Raw genomic sequence first — 14,599 nt, 5'->3', positions numbered from 1 at the left:
GCAGAAGTAATTTAGTGACTATTATAATGCAACTAGTTTAATTGTAGGCCTATGAGTTTAGCATGTTTCAGTGTCATACTTGGTTTGTTGGTCTAGGGTTATGATACTCGCTTTGGGTGCGAGTGGTCCCGGGTTAAAATCCCGGACGGACCCGAGTTTTGGCAGAAGCGATTGACTATTTAAACACAAATAGTAAAATTGTAGGCCTATGAGTTTAGCATGTTTCAGTGTCATACAGGTCCGTTGGTCTAGGGGTATGATACTCGCTTTGGATGCGAGTGGTCCCGGGTTCAAATCCCGGACGGACCCGAGTTTTGCAGAAGTAATTTAGTGACTATTAAAATGCAACTAGTTAAATTGTAGTCCTTTGAGTTTAGCATGTTTCGGTGCCATGCAGGTCCGTTGGTCTAGGGGTATGATACTCGCTTTGGGTGCGAGTGGTCCCGGGTTAAAATCCCGGACGGACCCGAGTTTTGGCAGAAGCGATTGACTATTTAAACACAAATAGTAAAATTGTAGGCCTATGAGTTTAGCATGTTTCAGTGTCATACAGGTCCGTTGGTCTAGGGGTATGATACTCGCTTTGGGTGTGAGTGGTACCAGGTTCAAATCCCGGACGGACCCGAGTTTTGCAGAAGTAATTTAGTGACTATTAAAATGCAACTAGTTTAATTGTAGGCCTATGAGTTTAGCATGTTTTAGTGTCATGCAGGTCCGTTGGTCTAGGAGTATGATACTCGCTTTGGGTGCGAGTGGTCCCGGGTTAAAGTCCCGGACGGACCCGAGTTTTGGCAGAAGCGATTGACTATTTAAACACAAATAGTAAAATTGTAGGCCTATGAGTTTAGCATGTTTCAGTGTCATACAGGTCCGTTGGTCTAGGGGCATGATACTCGCTTTGGGTGCGAGTGGTCCCGGGTTCAAATCCCGGACGGACCCGAGTTTTGCAGAAGTAATTTAGTGACTATTAAAATGCAACTAGTTAAATTGTAGGCCTATGAGCTTAGCATGTTTCAGTGTCATACTTGGTTTGTTGGTCTAGGGTTATGATACTCGCTTTGGGTGCGATTGGTCCCGGGTTAAAATCCCGGACAGACCCGAGTTTTGCAGAAGTAATTTAGTGACTATTAAAATGCAACTAGTTAAATTGTAGGCCTATGAGTTTAGCATGTTACAGTGTCATGCAGGTCCGTTGGCCTAGGGGTGTGATACTCGCTTTGGGTGAGAGTGGTCCCGGGTTCAAATCCCGGACGGACCCGAGTTTTGCAGAAGTAATTTAGTGACTATTAAACTGCAACTAGTTAAATTGTAGGCCTATGAGTTTAGCATGTTTCAGTGTCATGCAGGTCCGTTGGTCTAGGGGTATGATACTCGCTTTGGGTGCGAGTGGACTCGGGTTCAAATCCCGGACGGACCCGATTTTTGCAGAAGTAATTTAGTGACTATTATAATGCAACTAGTTTAATTGTAGGCCTATGAGTTTAGCATGTTTCAGTGTCATGCAGGTCCGTTGGTCTAGGGTTATGATACTCGCTTCGGGTGTGAGTGGTACCGGGTTCAAATCCCGGACGGACCGAGTTTTGCAGAAGTAATTTAGTGACTATTAAAATGCAACTAGTTAAATTGTAGGCCTATGAGTTTAGCATGTTTAAGTGTCATGCAGGTCCGTTTGTCAAGTGGTATGATACTCGCTTTGGGTGCGAGTGGACTCGGGTTCAAATCCCGGACGGACCCGAGTTTTGCAGAAGTAATTTAGTGACTATTAAAATGCAACTAGTTAAATTGTAGGCCTATGAGTTTAGCATGTTTCAGTGTCATGCAGGGCCGTTGGTCTAGGGGTATGATACTCGTTTTGGGTGCGAGTGGTCCCGGGTTCAAATCCCGGACGGACCCGAGTTTTGCAGAAGTAATTTAGTGACTATTAAAATGCAACTAGTTAAATTGTAGGCCTATGAGTTTAGCATGTTTCAGTGTCATGCAGGTCCGTTGGTCTAGGGGTATGATACTCGCTTTGGGTGCGAGTGGTCCCGGGTTAAAAAACCGGACGGACCCGAGTTTTGGCAGAAGCGATTGACTATTTAAACACAAATAGTAAAATTGTAGGCCTATGAGTTTAGCATGTTTTAGTGTCATACAGGTCCGTTGGTCTAGGGGTATGATACTCGCTTTGGGTGCGAGTGGTCCCGGGGTCAAATCCCGGACGGACCCGAGTTTTGCAGAAGTAATTTAGTGACTATTAAAATGCAACTAGTTAAATTGTAGGCCTATGAGTTTAGCATGTTTCAGTGTCATGCAGGTCCGTTGGTCTAGGGGTATGATACTCGCTTTGGGTGCGAGTGGTCCCGGGTTCAAATCCCGGACGGACCCGAGTTTTGCAGAAGTAATTTAGTGACTATTAAAATGCAACTAGTTAAATTGTAGGCCTATGAGCTTAGCATGTTTCAGTGTCATGCAGGTCCGTTGGTCTAGGGGTATGATACTCGCTTTGGGTGCGAGTGGTCCCGGGTTCAAATCCCGGACGGACCCGAGTTTTGGCAGAAGCGATTGACTATTTAAACACAAATAGTAAAATTGTAGGCCTATGAGTTTAGCATGTTTCAGTGTCATACAGGTCCGTTGGTCTAGGGGTATGATACTCGCTTTGGGTGCGAGTGGTCCCGCGGTCAAATCCCGGACGGACCCGAGTTTTGCAGAAGTAATTTAGTGACTATTAAAATGCAACTAGTTAAATTGTAGGCCTATGAGTTTAGCATGTTTCAGTGTCATACTTGGTTTGTTGGTCTAGGGTTATGATACTCGCTTTGGGTGCGAGTGGTCCCGGGTTAAAATCCCGGACGGACCCGAGTTTTGCAGAAGTAATTTAGTGACTATTAAAATGCAACTAGTTAAATTGTAGGCCTATGAGTTTAGCATGTTTCAGTGTCATGCAGGTCCGTTGGCCTAGGGGTGTGATACTCGCTTTGGGTGAGAGTGGTCCCGGGTTCAAATCCCGGACGGACCCGAATTTTGCAGAAGTAATTTAGTGACTATTAAACTGCAACTAGTTAAATTGTAGGCCTATGAGTTTAGCATGTTTCAGTGTCATGCAGGTCCGTTGGTCTAGGGGTATGATACTCGCTTTGGGTGCGAGTGGACTCGGGTTCAAATCCCGGACGGACCCGATTTTTGCAGAAGTAATTTAGTGACTATTATAATGCAACTAGTTTAATTGTAGGCCTATGAGTTTAGCATGTTTCAGTGTCATGCAGGTCCGTTGGTCTAGGGTTATGATACTCGCTTCGGGTGTGAGTGGTACCGGGTTCAAATCCCGGACGGACCGAGTTTTGCAGAAGTAATTTAGTGACTATTAAAATGCAACTAGTTAAATTGTAGGCCTATGAGTTTAGCATGTTTAAGTGTCATGCAGGTCCGTTGGTCAAGTGGTATGATATTCGCTTTGGGTGCGAGTGGACTCGGGTTCAAATCCCGGACGGACCCGAGTTTTGCAGAAGTAATTTAGTGACTATTAAAATGCAACTAGTTAAATTGTAGGCCTATGAGTTTAGCATGTTTCAGTGTCATGCAGGGCCGTTGGTCTAGGGGTATGATACTCGCTTTGGGTGCGAGTGGTCCCGGGTTCAAATCCCGGACGGACCCGAGTTTTGCAGAAGTAATTTAGTGTCTATTAAAATGCAACTAGTTAAATTGTAGGCCTATGAGTTTAGCATGTTTCAGTGTCATGCAGGTCCGTTGGTCTAGGGGTATGATACTCGCTTTGGGTGCGAGTGGTCCCGGGTTAAAATCCCGGACGGACCCGAGTTTTGGCAGAAGCGATTGACTATTTAAACACAAATAGTAAAATTGTAGGCCTATGAGTTTAGCATGTTTTAGTGTCATACAGGTCCGTTGGTCTAGGGGTATGATACTCGCTTTGGGTGCGAGTGGTCCCGGGTTCAAATCCCGGACGGACCCGAGTTTTGGCAGAAGCGATTGACTATTTAAACACAAATTGTAAAATTGTAGGCCTATGAGTTTAGCATGTTTCAGTGTCATACAGGTCCGTTGGTCTAGGGGTATGATACTCGCTTTGGGTGCGAGTGGTCCCGCGGTCAAATCCCGGACGGACCCGAGTTTTGCAGAAGTAATTTAGTGACTATTAAAATGCAACTAGTTAAATTGTAGGCCTATGAGTTTAGCATGTTTTAGTGTCATGCAGGTCCGTTGGTGTAGGAGTATGATACTCGCTTTGGGTGCGAGTGGTCCCGGGTTCAAATCCCGGATGGAACCGAGTTTTGCAGAAGTAATTTAGTGACTATTAAAATGCAATTAGTTAAATTGTAGTCCTTTGAGTTTAGCATGTTTCAGTGCCATACTTGGTTTGTTGGTCTAGGGTTATGCTACTCGCTTTGGGTGCGAGCGGTCCCGGGTTCAAATCCCGGACGGACCCGAGTTTTGCAGAAATAATTTAGTGACTATTAAAATGCAACTAGTTAAATTGTAGGCCTATGAGTTTAGCATGTTTCAGTGTCATGCAGGTCCGTTGGTCTAGGGGTATGATACTCGCTTTGGGTGCGAGTGGTCCCGGGTTAAAATCCCGGACGGACCCGAGTTTTGGCAGAAGCGATTGACTATTTAAACACATATAGTAAAATTGTAGGCCTACGAGTTTAGCATGTTTCAGTGTCATACAGGTCCGTTGGTCTAGGGGTATGATACTCGCTTTGGGTGCGAGTGGTCCCGGGTTCAAGTCCCGGACGGACCCGAGTTTTGCAGAAATAATTTAGTGACTATTAAAATGCAACTAGTTAAATTGTAGGCCTATGAGTTTAGCATGTTTCAGTGTCATGCAGGTCCGTTGGTCTAGGGGTATGATACTCGCTTTGGGTGCGAGTGGTCCCGGGGTCAAATCCCGGACGGACCCGAGTTTTGGCAGAAGCGATTGACTATTTATACACAAATTGTAAAATTGTAGGCCTATGAGTTTAGCATGTTTCAGTGTCATACAGGTCCGTTGGTCTAGGGGTATGATACTTGCTTTGGGTGCGAGTGGTCCCGCGGTCAAATCCCGGACGGACCCGAGTTTTGCAGAAGTAATTTAGTGACTATTAAAATGCAACTAGTTAAATTGTAGGCCTATGAGTTTAGCATGTTTCAGTGTCATGCAGGTCCGTTGGTCTAGGGGTATGATACTCGCTTTGGGTGCGAGTGGTCCCGGGGTCAAATCCCGGACGGACCCGAGTTTTGCAGAAGTAATTTAGTGACTATTAAAATGCAACTAGTTAAATTGTAGGCCTATGAGTTTAGCATGTTTCAGTGTCATGCAGGGCCGTTGGTCTAGGGGTATGATACTCGCTTTGGGTGCGAGTGGTCCCGGGTTCAAATCCCGGACGGACCCGAGTTTTGCAGAAGTAATTTAGTGACTATTAAAATGCAACTAGTTAAATTGTAGGCCTATGAGTTTAGCATGTTTCAGTGTCATGCAGGTCCGTTGGTCTAGGGGTATGATACTCGCTTTGGGTGCGAGTGGTCCCGGGTTAAAATCCCGGACGGACCCGAGTTTTGGCAGAAGCGATTGACTATTTAAACACAAATAGTAAAATTGTAGGCCTATGAGTTTAGCATGTTTTAGTGTCATACAGGTCCGTTGGTCTAGGGGTATGATACTCGCTTTGGGTGCGAGTGGTCCCGGGGTCAAATCCCGGACGGACCCGAGTTTTGCAGAAGTAATTTAGTGACTATTAAAATGCAACTAGTTAAATTGTAGGCCTATGAGTTTAGCATGTTTCAGTGTCATGCAGGTCCGTTGGTCTAGGGGTATGATACTCGCTTTGGGTGCGAGTGGTCCCGGGTTCAAATCCCGGACGGACCCGAGTTTTGGCAGAAGCGATTGACTATTTAAACACAAATTGTAAAATTGTAGGCCTATGAGTTTAGCATGTTTCAGTGTCATACAGGTCCGTTGGTCTAGGGGTATGATACTTGCTTTGGGTGCGAGTGGTCCCGCGGTCAAATCCCGGACGGACCCGAGTTTTGCAGAAGTAATTTAGTGACTATTAAAATGCAACTAGTTAAATTGTAGGCCTATGAGTTTAGCATGTTTCAGTGTCATGCAGGTCCGTTGGTCTAGGGGTATGATACTCGCTTTGGGTGCGAGTGGTCCCGGGGTCAAATCCCGGACGGACCCGAGTTTTGCAGAAGTAATTTAGTGACTATTAAAATGCAACTAGTTAAATTGTAGGCCTATGAGTTTAGCATGTTTCAGTGTCATGCAGGTCCGTTGGTCTAGGGGTATGATACTCGCTTTGGGTGCGAGTGGTCCCGGGTTCAAATCCCGGACGGACCCGAGTTTTGCAGAAGTAATTTAGTGACTATTAAAATGCAACTAGTTAAATTGTAGGCCTATGAGTTTAGCATGTTTCAGTGTCATGCAGGTCCGTTGGTCTAGGGGTATGAAACTCGCTTTGGGTGCGAGTGGTCCCGGGTTCAAATCCCGGACGGACCCGAGTTTTGGCAGAAGCGATTGACTATTTAAACACAAATTGTAAAATTGTAGGCCTATGAGTTTAGCATGTTTCAGTGTCATACAGGTCCGTTGGTCTAGGGGTATGATACTCGCTTTGGGTGCGAGTGGTCCCGCGGTCAAATCCCGGACGGACCCGAGTTTTGCAGAAGTAATTTAGTGACTATTAAAATGCAACTAGTTAAATTGTAGGCCTATGAGTTTAGCATGTTTTAGTGTCATGCAGGTCCGTTGGTGTAGGAGTATGATACTCGCTTTGGGTGCGAGTGGTCCCGGGTTCAAATCCCGGATGGAACCGAGTTTTGCAGAAGTAATTTAGTGACTATTAAAATGCAATTAGTTAAATTGTAGTCCTTTGAGTTTAGCATGTTTCAGTGCCATACTTGGTTTGTTGGTCTAGGGTTATGCTACTCGCTTTGGGTGCGAGCGGTCCCGGGTTCAAATCCCGGACGGACCCGAGTTTTGCAGAAATAATTTAGTGACTATTAAAATGCAACTAGTTAAATTGTAGGCCTATGAGTTTAGCATGTTTCAGTGTCATGCAGGTCCGTTGGTCTAGGGGTATGATACTCGCTTTGGGTGCGAGTGGTCCCGGGGTCAAATCCCGGACGGACCCGAGTTTTGGCAGAAGCGATTGACTATTTAAACACAAATTGTAAAATTGTAGGCCTATGAGTTTAGCATGTTTCAGTGTCATACAGGTCCGTTGGTCTAGGGGTATGATACTTGCTTTGGGTGCGAGTGGTCCCGCGGTCAAATCCCGGACGGACCCGAGTTTTGCAGAAGTAATTTAGTGACTATTAAAATGCAACTAGTTAAATTGTAGGCCTATGAGTTTAGCATGTTTCAGTGTCATGCAGGTCCGTTGGTCTAGGGGTATGATACTCGCTTTGGGTGCGAGTGGTCCCGGGGTCAAATCCCGGACGGACCCGAGTTTTGCAGAAGTAATTTAGTGACTATTAAAATGCAACTAGTTAAATTGTAGGCCTATGAGTTTAGCATGTTTCAGTGTCATGCAGGTCCGTTGGTCTAGGGGTATGATACTCGCTTTGGGTGCGAGTGGTCCCGGGTTCAAATCCCGGACGGACCCGAGTTTTGCAGAAGTAATTTAGTGACTATTAAAATGCAACTAGTTAAATTGTAGGCCTATGAGTTTAGCATGTTTCAGTGTCATGCAGGTCCGTTGGTCTAGGGGTATGAAACTCGCTTTGGGTGCGAGTGGTCCCGGGTTCAAATCCCGGACGGACCCGAGTTTTGGCAGAAGCGATTGACTATTTAAACACAAATTGTAAAATTGTAGGCCTATGAGTTTAGCATGTTTCAGTGTCATACAGGTCCGTTGGTCTAGGGGTATGATACTCGCTTTGGGTGCGAGTGGTCCCGCGGTCAAATCCCGGACGGACCCGAGTTTTGCAGAAGTAATTTAGTGACTATTAAAATGCAACTAGTTAAATTGTAGGCCTATGAGTTTAGCATGTTTTAGTGTCATGCAGGTCCGTTGGTGTAGGAGTATGATACTCGCTTTGGGTGCGAGTGGTCCCGGGTTCAAATCCCGGATGGAACCGAGTTTTGCAGAAGTAATTTAGTGACTATTAAAATGCAATTAGTTAAATTGTAGTCCTTTGAGTTTAGCATGTTTCAGTGCCATACTTGGTTTGTTGGTCTAGGGTTATGCTACTCGCTTTGGGTGCGAGCGGTCCCGGGTTCAAATCCCGGACGGACCCGAGTTTTGCAGAAATAATTTAGTGACTATTAAAATGCAACTAGTTAAATTGTAGGCCTATGAGTTTAGCATGTTTCAGTGTCATGCAGGTCCGTTGGTCTAGGGGTATGATACTCGCTTTGGGTGCGAGTGGTCCCGGGGTCAAATCCCGGACGGACCCGAGTTTTGGCAGAAGCGATTGACTATTTAAACACAAATTGTAAAATTGTAGGCCTATGAGTTTAGCATGTTTCAGTGTCATACAGGTCCGTTGGTCTAGGGGTATGATACTTGCTTTGGGTGCGAGTGGTCCCGCGGTCAAATCCCGGACGGACCCGAGTTTTGCAGAAGTAATTTAGTGACTATTAAAATGCAACTAGTTAAATTGTAGGCCTATGAGTTTAGCATGTTTCAGTGTCATGCAGGTCCGTTGGTCTAGGGGTATGATACTCGCTTTGGGTGCGAGTGGTCCCGGGGTCAAATCCCGGACGGACCCGAGTTTTGCAGAAGTAATTTAGTGACTATTAAAATGCAACTAGTTAAATTGTAGGCCTATGAGTTTAGCATGTTTCAGTGTCATGCAGGTCCGTTGGTCTAGGGGTATGATACTCGCTTTGGGTGCGAGTGGTCCCGGGTTCAAATCCCGGACGGACCCGAGTTTTGCAGAAGTAATTTAGTGACTATTAAAATGCAACTAGTTAAATTGTAGGCCTATGAGTTTAGCATGTTTCAGTGTCATGCAGGTCCGTTGGTCTAGGGGTATGAAACTCGCTTTGGGTGCGAGTGGTCCCGGGTTCAAATCCCGGACGGACCCGAGTTTTGGCAGAAGCGATTGACTATTTAAACACAAATTGTAAAATTGTAGGCCTATGAGTTTAGCATGTTTCAGTGTCATACAGGTCCGTTGGTCTAGGGGTATGATACTCGCTTTGGGTGCGAGTGGTCCCGCGGTCAAATCCCGGACGGACCCGAGTTTTGCAGAAGTAATTTAGTGACTATTAAAATGCAACTAGTTAAATTGTAGGCCTATGAGTTTAGCATGTTTTAGTGTCATGCAGGTCCGTTGGTGTAGGAGTATGATACTCGCTTTGGGTGCGAGTGGTCCCGGGTTCAAATCCCGGATGGAACCGAGTTTTGCAGAAGTAATTTAGTGACTATTAAAATGCAATTAGTTAAATTGTAGTCCTTTGAGTTTAGCATGTTTCAGTGCCATACTTGGTTTGTTGGTCTAGGGTTATGCTACTCGCTTTGGGTGCGAGCGGTCCCGGGTTCAAATCCCGGACGGACCCGAGTTTTGGCAGAAGCGATTGACTATTTAAACACAAATTGTAAAATTGTAGGCCTATGAGTTTAGCATGTTTCAGTGTCATACAGGTCCGTTGGTCTAGGGGTATGATACTCGCTTTGGGTGCGAGTGGTCCCGCGGTCAAATCCCGGACGGACCCGAGTTTTGCAGAAGTAATTTAGTGACTATTAAAATGCAACTAGTTAAATTGTAGGCCTATGAGTTTAGCATGTTTCAGTGTCATGCAGGTCCGTTGGTCTAGGGGTATGATACTCGCTTTGGGTGCGAGTGGTCCCGGGTTCAAATCCCGGACGGACCCGAGTTTTGGCAGAAGCGATTGACTATTTAAACACATATAGTAAAATTGTAGGCCTACGAGTTTAGCATGTTTCAGTGTCATACAGGTCCGTTGGTCTAGGGGTATGATACTCGCTTTGGGTGCGAGTGGTCCCGGGTTCAAGTCCCGGACGGACCCGAGTTTTGCAGAAATAATTTAGTGACTATTAAAATGCAACTAGTTAAATTGTAGGCCTATGAGTTTAGCATGTTTCAGTGTCATGCAGGTCCGTTGGTCTAGGGGTATGATACTCGCTTTGGGTGCGAGTGGTCCCGGGGTCAAATCCCGGACGGACCCGAGTTTTGGCAGAAGCGATTGACTATTTAAACACATATAGTAAAATTGTAGGCCTATGAGTTTAGCATGTTTCAGTGTCATACAGGTCCGTTGGTCTAGGGGTATGATACTCGCTTTGGGTGCGAGTGGTCCCGGGGTCAAATCCCGGACGGACCCGAGTTTTGCAGAAGTAATTTAGTGACTATTAAAATGCAACTAGTTAAATTGTAGGCCTATGAGTTTAGCATGTTTTAGTGTCATGCAGGTCCGTTGGTCTTGGAGTATGATACTCGCTTTGGGTGCGAGTGGTCCCGGGTTCAAATCCTGGACGGACCCGAGTTTTGCAGAAGTAATTTAGTGACTATTAAAATGCAATTAGTTAAAATGTAGTCCTTTGAGTTTAGCATGTTTCGGTGCCATGCAGGTCCGTTGGTCTAGGGGTATGATACTCGCTTTGGGTGCGAGTGGTCCCGGGTTCAAATCCCGGACGGACCCGAGTTTTGCAGAAGTAATTTAGTGACTATTAAAATGCAACTAGTTAAATTGTAGGCCTATGAGTTTAGCATGTTTCAGTGTCATGCAGATCCGTTGGTCTAGGGGTATGATACTCGCTTTGGGTGCGAGTGGTCCCGGGTTCATATCCCGGACGGACCCGAGTTTTGCAGAAGTAATTTAGTGACTATTAAAATGCAACTAGTTAAATTGTAGGCCTATGAGTTTAGCATGTTTCAGTGTCATGCAGGTCCGTTGGTCTAGGGGTATGATACTCGCTTTGGGTGCGAGTGGTCCCGGGTTCAAATCCCGGACGGACCCGAGTTTTGCAGAAGTAATTTAGTGACTATTAAAATGCAACTAGTTAAATTGTAGGCCTATGAGTTTAGCATGTTTCAGTGTCATGCAGGTCCGTTGGTCTAGGGGTATGATACTCGCTTTGGGTGCGAGTGGTCCCGGGTTAAAATCCCGGACGGACCCGAGTTTTGGCAGAAGCGATTGACTATTTAAACACAAATAGTAAAATTGTAGGCCTATGAGTTTAGCATGTTTCAGTGTCATGCAGATCCGTTGGTCTAGGGGTATGATACTCGCTTTGGGTGCGAGTGGTCCCGGGTTCAAATCCCGGACGGACCCGAGTTTTGCAGAAGTAATTTAGTGACTATTAAAATGCAACTAGTTAAATTGTAGGCCTATGAGTTTAGCATGTTTCAGTGCCATGCAGGTCCGTTGGTCTAGGGGTATGATACTCGCTTTGGGTGCGAGTGGTCCCGGGTTCAAATCCCGGACGGACCCGAGTTTTGCAGAAGTAATTTAGTGACTATTAAAATGCAACTAGTTAAAATGTAGTCCTTTGAGTATAGCATGTTTCGGTGCCATGCAGGTCCGTTGGTCTAGGGGTATGATACTCGCTTTGGGTGCGAGTGGTCCCGGGTTCAAATCCCGGACGGACCCGAGTTTTGCAGAAGTAATTTAGTGACTATTAAAATGCAACTAGTTAAATTGTAGGCCTATGAGTTTAGCATGTTTCAGTGTCATGCAGATCCGTTGGTCTAGGGGTATGATACTCGCTTTGGGTGCGAGTGGTCCCGGGTTCATATCCCGGACGGACCCGAGTTTTGCAGAAGTAATTTAGTGACTATTAAAATGCAACTAGTTAAATTGTAGGCCTATGAGTTTAGCATGTTTCAGTGTCATGCAGGTCCGTTGGTCTAGGGGTATGATACTCGCTTTGGGTGCGAGTGGTCCCGGGTTCAAATCCCGGACGGACCCGAGTTTTGCAGAAGTAATTTAGTGACTATTAAAATGCAACTAGTTAAATTGTAGGCCTATGAGTTTAGCATGTTTTAGTGTCATGCAGGTCCGTTGGTCTTGGAGTATGATACTCGCTTTGGGTGCGAGTGGTCCCGGGTTCAAATCCTGGACGGACCCGAGTTTTGCAGAAGTAATTTAGTGACTATTAAAATGCAATTAGTTAAAATGTAGTCCTTTGAGTTTAGCATGTTTCGGTGCCATGCAGGTCCGTTGGTCTAGGGGTATGATACTCGCTTTGGGTGCGAGTGGTCCCGGGTTCAAATCCCGGACGGACCCGAGTTTTGCAGAAGTAATTTAGTGACTATTAAAATGCAACTAGTTAAATTGTAGGCCTATGAGTTTAGCATGTTTCAGTGTCATGCAGATCCGTTGGTCTAGGGGTATGATACTCGCTTTGGGTGCGAGTGGTCCCGGGTTCATATCCCGGACGGACCCGAGTTTTGCAGAAGTAATTTAGTGACTATTAAAATGCAACTAGTTAAATTGTAGGCCTATGAGTTTAGCATGTTTCAGTGTCATGCAGGTCCGTTGGTCTAGGGGTATGATACTCGCTTTGGGTGCGAGTGGTCCCGGGTTCAAATCCCGGACGGACCCGAGTTTTGCAGAAGTAATTTAGTGACTATTAAAATGCAACTAGTTAAATTGTAGGCCTATGAGTTTAGCATGTTTCAGTGTCATGCAGGTCCGTTGGTCTAGGGGTATGATACTCGCTTTGGGTGCGAGTGGTCCCGGGTTAAAATCCCGGACGGACCCGAGTTTTGGCAGAAGCGATTGACTATTTAAACACAAATAGTAAAATTGTAGGCCTATGAGTTTAGCATGTTTCAGTGTCATGCAGATCCGTTGGTCTAGGGGTATGATACTCGCTTTGGGTGCGAGTGGTCCCGGGTTCAAATCCCGGACGGACCCGAGTTTTGCAGAAGTAATTTAGTGACTATTAAAATGCAACTAGTTAAATTGTAGGCCTATGAGTTTAGCATGTTTCAGTGCCATGCAGGTCCGTTGGTCTAGGGGTATGATACTCGCTTTGGGTGCGAGTGGTCCCGGGTTCAAATCCCGGACGGACCCGAGTTTTGCAGAAGTAATTTAGTGACTATTAAAATGCAACTAGTTAAAATGTAGTCCTTTGAGTATAGCATGTTTCGGTGCCATGCAGGTCCGTTGGTCTAGGGGTATGATACTCGCTTTGGGTGCGAGTGGTCCCGGGTTCAAATCCCGGACGGACCCGAGTTTTGCAGAAGTAATTTAGTGACTATTAAAATGCAACTAGTTAAATTGTAGGCCTATGAGTTTAGCATGTTTCAGTGTCATGCAGATCCGTTGGTCTAGGGGTATGATACTCGCTTTGGGTGCGAGTGGTCCCGGGTTCATATCCCGGACGGACCCGAGTTTTGCAGAAGTAATTTAGTGACTATTAAAATGCAACTAGTTAAATTGTAGGCCTATGAGTTTAGCATGTTTCAGTGTCATGCAGGTCCGTTGGTCTAGGGGTATGATACTCGCTTTGGGTGCGAGTGGTCCCGGGTTCAAATCCCGGACGGACCCGAGTTTTGCAGAAGTAATTTAGTGACTATTAAAATGCAACTAGTTAAATTGTAGGCCTATGAGTTTAGCATGTTTCAGTGTCATGCAGGTCCGTTGGTCTAGGGGTATGATACTCGCTTTGGGTGCTAGTGGTCATGGGTTCAAATCCCGGACGGACCCGGGTTTTGCAGAAGTAATTTAGTGACTATTAAAATGCAACTAGTTAAATTGTAGGCCTATGAGTATAGAATGTTTCGGTGCCATGCAGGTCCGTTGGTCTAGGGGTATGATACTTGCTTTGGGTGCGAGTGGTCCCGGGTTCAAATCCCGGACGGACCCGAGTTTTGCAGAAGTAATTTAGTGACTATTAAAATGCAACTAGTTAAATTGTAGGCCTATGAGTTTAGCATGTTTCAGTGTCATGCAGGTCCGTTGGTCTAGGGGTATGATACTCGCTTTGGGTGCGAGTGGTCCCGGGTTCAAATCCCGGACGGACCCGAGTTTTGCAGAAGTAATTTAGTGACTATTAAAATGCAACTAGTTAAATTGTAGGCCTATGAGTATAGAATGTTTCGGTGCCATGCAGGTCCGTTGGTCTAGGGGTATGATACTTGCTTTGGGTGCGAGTGGCCCCGGGTTCAAATCCCGGACGGACCCGAGTTTTGCAGAAGTAATTTAGTGACTATTAAAATGCAACTAGTTAAATTGTAGGCCTATGAGTTTAGCATGTTTCAGTGTCATGCAGGTCCGTTGGTCTAGGGGTATGATACTCGCTTTGGGTGCGAGTGGTCCCGGGTTCAAATCCCGGACGGACCCGAGTTTTGCAGAAGTAATTTAGTGACTATTAAAATGCAACTAGTTAAATTGTAGGCCTATGAGTTTAGCATGTTTTAATGTCATGCAGGTCCGTTGGTCTAGGAGTATGATACTCGCTTCGGGTGCGAGTGGTCCCGGGTTCAAATCCCGGACGGACCCGAGTTTTGCAGAAGTAATTTAGTGACTATTAAAATGCAACTAGTTAAATTGTAGGCCTATGAGTTTAGCATGTTTTAATGTCATGCAGGTCCGTTGGTCTAGGAGTATGATACTCGCTTCGGGTGCGAGTGGTCCCGGGTTCAAGTCCCGGACGGACCCGAGTTTTGCAGAAGTAATTTAGTGACTATTAAAATG

The 14,599-nt window shown here is 45.6% G+C and overlaps 41 non-coding genes across 41 annotated transcripts; all 41 read left to right on the top strand.

Annotated features, from left to right (window-relative positions):
• Positions 1-237: 237 nt before the first annotated feature.
• Positions 238-309, top strand: TRNAP-UGG (transfer RNA proline (anticodon UGG)). The gene has a single exon. It is a non-coding gene; the product is annotated as a tRNA-Pro (tRNA).
• Positions 310-396: 87 nt separating this feature from the next.
• On the top strand, positions 397-468 carry TRNAP-UGG (transfer RNA proline (anticodon UGG)). Its single transcript has one exon. It is a non-coding gene; the product is annotated as a tRNA-Pro (tRNA).
• A 399-nt stretch (positions 469-867) lies between these two features.
• On the top strand, positions 868-939 carry TRNAP-UGG (transfer RNA proline (anticodon UGG)). Its single transcript has one exon. It is a non-coding gene; the product is annotated as a tRNA-Pro (tRNA).
• Positions 940-1,345: 406 nt separating this feature from the next.
• On the top strand, positions 1,346-1,417 carry TRNAP-UGG (transfer RNA proline (anticodon UGG)). Its single transcript has one exon. It is a non-coding gene; the product is annotated as a tRNA-Pro (tRNA).
• Positions 1,418-2,295: 878 nt separating this feature from the next.
• Positions 2,296-2,367, top strand: TRNAP-UGG (transfer RNA proline (anticodon UGG)). The gene has a single exon. It is a non-coding gene; the product is annotated as a tRNA-Pro (tRNA).
• Positions 2,368-2,454: 87 nt separating this feature from the next.
• TRNAP-UGG (transfer RNA proline (anticodon UGG)) lies at positions 2,455-2,526 on the top strand. The gene has a single exon. It is a non-coding gene; the product is annotated as a tRNA-Pro (tRNA).
• A 562-nt stretch (positions 2,527-3,088) lies between these two features.
• TRNAP-UGG (transfer RNA proline (anticodon UGG)) lies at positions 3,089-3,160 on the top strand. The gene has a single exon. It is a non-coding gene; the product is annotated as a tRNA-Pro (tRNA).
• Positions 3,161-3,564: 404 nt separating this feature from the next.
• TRNAP-UGG (transfer RNA proline (anticodon UGG)) lies at positions 3,565-3,636 on the top strand. Its single transcript has one exon. It is a non-coding gene; the product is annotated as a tRNA-Pro (tRNA).
• An 87-nt stretch (positions 3,637-3,723) lies between these two features.
• Positions 3,724-3,795, top strand: TRNAP-UGG (transfer RNA proline (anticodon UGG)). Its single transcript has one exon. It is a non-coding gene; the product is annotated as a tRNA-Pro (tRNA).
• Positions 3,796-3,879: 84 nt separating this feature from the next.
• On the top strand, positions 3,880-3,951 carry TRNAP-UGG (transfer RNA proline (anticodon UGG)). The gene has a single exon. It is a non-coding gene; the product is annotated as a tRNA-Pro (tRNA).
• A 562-nt stretch (positions 3,952-4,513) lies between these two features.
• TRNAP-UGG (transfer RNA proline (anticodon UGG)) lies at positions 4,514-4,585 on the top strand. Its single transcript has one exon. It is a non-coding gene; the product is annotated as a tRNA-Pro (tRNA).
• An 84-nt stretch (positions 4,586-4,669) lies between these two features.
• TRNAP-UGG (transfer RNA proline (anticodon UGG)) lies at positions 4,670-4,741 on the top strand. Its single transcript has one exon. It is a non-coding gene; the product is annotated as a tRNA-Pro (tRNA).
• Positions 4,742-5,302: 561 nt separating this feature from the next.
• TRNAP-UGG (transfer RNA proline (anticodon UGG)) lies at positions 5,303-5,374 on the top strand. Its single transcript has one exon. It is a non-coding gene; the product is annotated as a tRNA-Pro (tRNA).
• An 87-nt stretch (positions 5,375-5,461) lies between these two features.
• TRNAP-UGG (transfer RNA proline (anticodon UGG)) lies at positions 5,462-5,533 on the top strand. Its single transcript has one exon. It is a non-coding gene; the product is annotated as a tRNA-Pro (tRNA).
• A 243-nt stretch (positions 5,534-5,776) lies between these two features.
• TRNAP-UGG (transfer RNA proline (anticodon UGG)) lies at positions 5,777-5,848 on the top strand. Its single transcript has one exon. It is a non-coding gene; the product is annotated as a tRNA-Pro (tRNA).
• A 402-nt stretch (positions 5,849-6,250) lies between these two features.
• On the top strand, positions 6,251-6,322 carry TRNAP-UGG (transfer RNA proline (anticodon UGG)). Its single transcript has one exon. It is a non-coding gene; the product is annotated as a tRNA-Pro (tRNA).
• Positions 6,323-6,409: 87 nt separating this feature from the next.
• On the top strand, positions 6,410-6,481 carry TRNAP-UGG (transfer RNA proline (anticodon UGG)). Its single transcript has one exon. It is a non-coding gene; the product is annotated as a tRNA-Pro (tRNA).
• Positions 6,482-7,517: 1,036 nt separating this feature from the next.
• Positions 7,518-7,589, top strand: TRNAP-UGG (transfer RNA proline (anticodon UGG)). The gene has a single exon. It is a non-coding gene; the product is annotated as a tRNA-Pro (tRNA).
• Positions 7,590-7,676: 87 nt separating this feature from the next.
• TRNAP-UGG (transfer RNA proline (anticodon UGG)) lies at positions 7,677-7,748 on the top strand. The gene has a single exon. It is a non-coding gene; the product is annotated as a tRNA-Pro (tRNA).
• A 1,036-nt stretch (positions 7,749-8,784) lies between these two features.
• TRNAP-UGG (transfer RNA proline (anticodon UGG)) lies at positions 8,785-8,856 on the top strand. Its single transcript has one exon. It is a non-coding gene; the product is annotated as a tRNA-Pro (tRNA).
• An 87-nt stretch (positions 8,857-8,943) lies between these two features.
• On the top strand, positions 8,944-9,015 carry TRNAP-UGG (transfer RNA proline (anticodon UGG)). The gene has a single exon. It is a non-coding gene; the product is annotated as a tRNA-Pro (tRNA).
• Positions 9,016-9,733: 718 nt separating this feature from the next.
• Positions 9,734-9,805, top strand: TRNAP-UGG (transfer RNA proline (anticodon UGG)). The gene has a single exon. It is a non-coding gene; the product is annotated as a tRNA-Pro (tRNA).
• Positions 9,806-9,889: 84 nt separating this feature from the next.
• On the top strand, positions 9,890-9,961 carry TRNAP-UGG (transfer RNA proline (anticodon UGG)). The gene has a single exon. It is a non-coding gene; the product is annotated as a tRNA-Pro (tRNA).
• A 561-nt stretch (positions 9,962-10,522) lies between these two features.
• TRNAP-UGG (transfer RNA proline (anticodon UGG)) lies at positions 10,523-10,594 on the top strand. Its single transcript has one exon. It is a non-coding gene; the product is annotated as a tRNA-Pro (tRNA).
• Positions 10,595-10,840: 246 nt separating this feature from the next.
• On the top strand, positions 10,841-10,912 carry TRNAP-UGG (transfer RNA proline (anticodon UGG)). Its single transcript has one exon. It is a non-coding gene; the product is annotated as a tRNA-Pro (tRNA).
• Positions 10,913-10,999: 87 nt separating this feature from the next.
• On the top strand, positions 11,000-11,071 carry TRNAP-UGG (transfer RNA proline (anticodon UGG)). The gene has a single exon. It is a non-coding gene; the product is annotated as a tRNA-Pro (tRNA).
• Positions 11,072-11,314: 243 nt separating this feature from the next.
• Positions 11,315-11,386, top strand: TRNAP-UGG (transfer RNA proline (anticodon UGG)). Its single transcript has one exon. It is a non-coding gene; the product is annotated as a tRNA-Pro (tRNA).
• An 87-nt stretch (positions 11,387-11,473) lies between these two features.
• Positions 11,474-11,545, top strand: TRNAP-UGG (transfer RNA proline (anticodon UGG)). The gene has a single exon. It is a non-coding gene; the product is annotated as a tRNA-Pro (tRNA).
• Positions 11,546-11,791: 246 nt separating this feature from the next.
• On the top strand, positions 11,792-11,863 carry TRNAP-UGG (transfer RNA proline (anticodon UGG)). Its single transcript has one exon. It is a non-coding gene; the product is annotated as a tRNA-Pro (tRNA).
• Positions 11,864-12,109: 246 nt separating this feature from the next.
• TRNAP-UGG (transfer RNA proline (anticodon UGG)) lies at positions 12,110-12,181 on the top strand. The gene has a single exon. It is a non-coding gene; the product is annotated as a tRNA-Pro (tRNA).
• A 246-nt stretch (positions 12,182-12,427) lies between these two features.
• Positions 12,428-12,499, top strand: TRNAP-UGG (transfer RNA proline (anticodon UGG)). Its single transcript has one exon. It is a non-coding gene; the product is annotated as a tRNA-Pro (tRNA).
• Positions 12,500-12,586: 87 nt separating this feature from the next.
• Positions 12,587-12,658, top strand: TRNAP-UGG (transfer RNA proline (anticodon UGG)). The gene has a single exon. It is a non-coding gene; the product is annotated as a tRNA-Pro (tRNA).
• A 243-nt stretch (positions 12,659-12,901) lies between these two features.
• Positions 12,902-12,973, top strand: TRNAP-UGG (transfer RNA proline (anticodon UGG)). The gene has a single exon. It is a non-coding gene; the product is annotated as a tRNA-Pro (tRNA).
• An 87-nt stretch (positions 12,974-13,060) lies between these two features.
• On the top strand, positions 13,061-13,132 carry TRNAP-UGG (transfer RNA proline (anticodon UGG)). Its single transcript has one exon. It is a non-coding gene; the product is annotated as a tRNA-Pro (tRNA).
• Positions 13,133-13,378: 246 nt separating this feature from the next.
• TRNAP-UGG (transfer RNA proline (anticodon UGG)) lies at positions 13,379-13,450 on the top strand. The gene has a single exon. It is a non-coding gene; the product is annotated as a tRNA-Pro (tRNA).
• A 246-nt stretch (positions 13,451-13,696) lies between these two features.
• On the top strand, positions 13,697-13,768 carry TRNAP-UGG (transfer RNA proline (anticodon UGG)). Its single transcript has one exon. It is a non-coding gene; the product is annotated as a tRNA-Pro (tRNA).
• Positions 13,769-13,855: 87 nt separating this feature from the next.
• On the top strand, positions 13,856-13,927 carry TRNAP-UGG (transfer RNA proline (anticodon UGG)). The gene has a single exon. It is a non-coding gene; the product is annotated as a tRNA-Pro (tRNA).
• An 87-nt stretch (positions 13,928-14,014) lies between these two features.
• On the top strand, positions 14,015-14,086 carry TRNAP-UGG (transfer RNA proline (anticodon UGG)). Its single transcript has one exon. It is a non-coding gene; the product is annotated as a tRNA-Pro (tRNA).
• An 87-nt stretch (positions 14,087-14,173) lies between these two features.
• On the top strand, positions 14,174-14,245 carry TRNAP-UGG (transfer RNA proline (anticodon UGG)). Its single transcript has one exon. It is a non-coding gene; the product is annotated as a tRNA-Pro (tRNA).
• Positions 14,246-14,332: 87 nt separating this feature from the next.
• Positions 14,333-14,404, top strand: TRNAP-CGG (transfer RNA proline (anticodon CGG)). Its single transcript has one exon. It is a non-coding gene; the product is annotated as a tRNA-Pro (tRNA).
• Positions 14,405-14,491: 87 nt separating this feature from the next.
• TRNAP-CGG (transfer RNA proline (anticodon CGG)) lies at positions 14,492-14,563 on the top strand. The gene has a single exon. It is a non-coding gene; the product is annotated as a tRNA-Pro (tRNA).
• Positions 14,564-14,599: the final 36 nt, after the last annotated feature.

Source organism: Phalangium opilio, unplaced genomic scaffold (assembly GCF_054372755.1).
Source record: "Phalangium opilio isolate 3A_F unplaced genomic scaffold, DU_Popi_V2 ptg000060l_1, whole genome shotgun sequence".
Lineage (NCBI taxonomy): Eukaryota > Metazoa > Arthropoda > Arachnida > Opiliones > Phalangiidae > Phalangium > Phalangium opilio.
The sequence above is the reverse complement of the archived record's forward strand: the minus strand, read 5'-3'. Positions and strand labels throughout refer to the sequence as shown.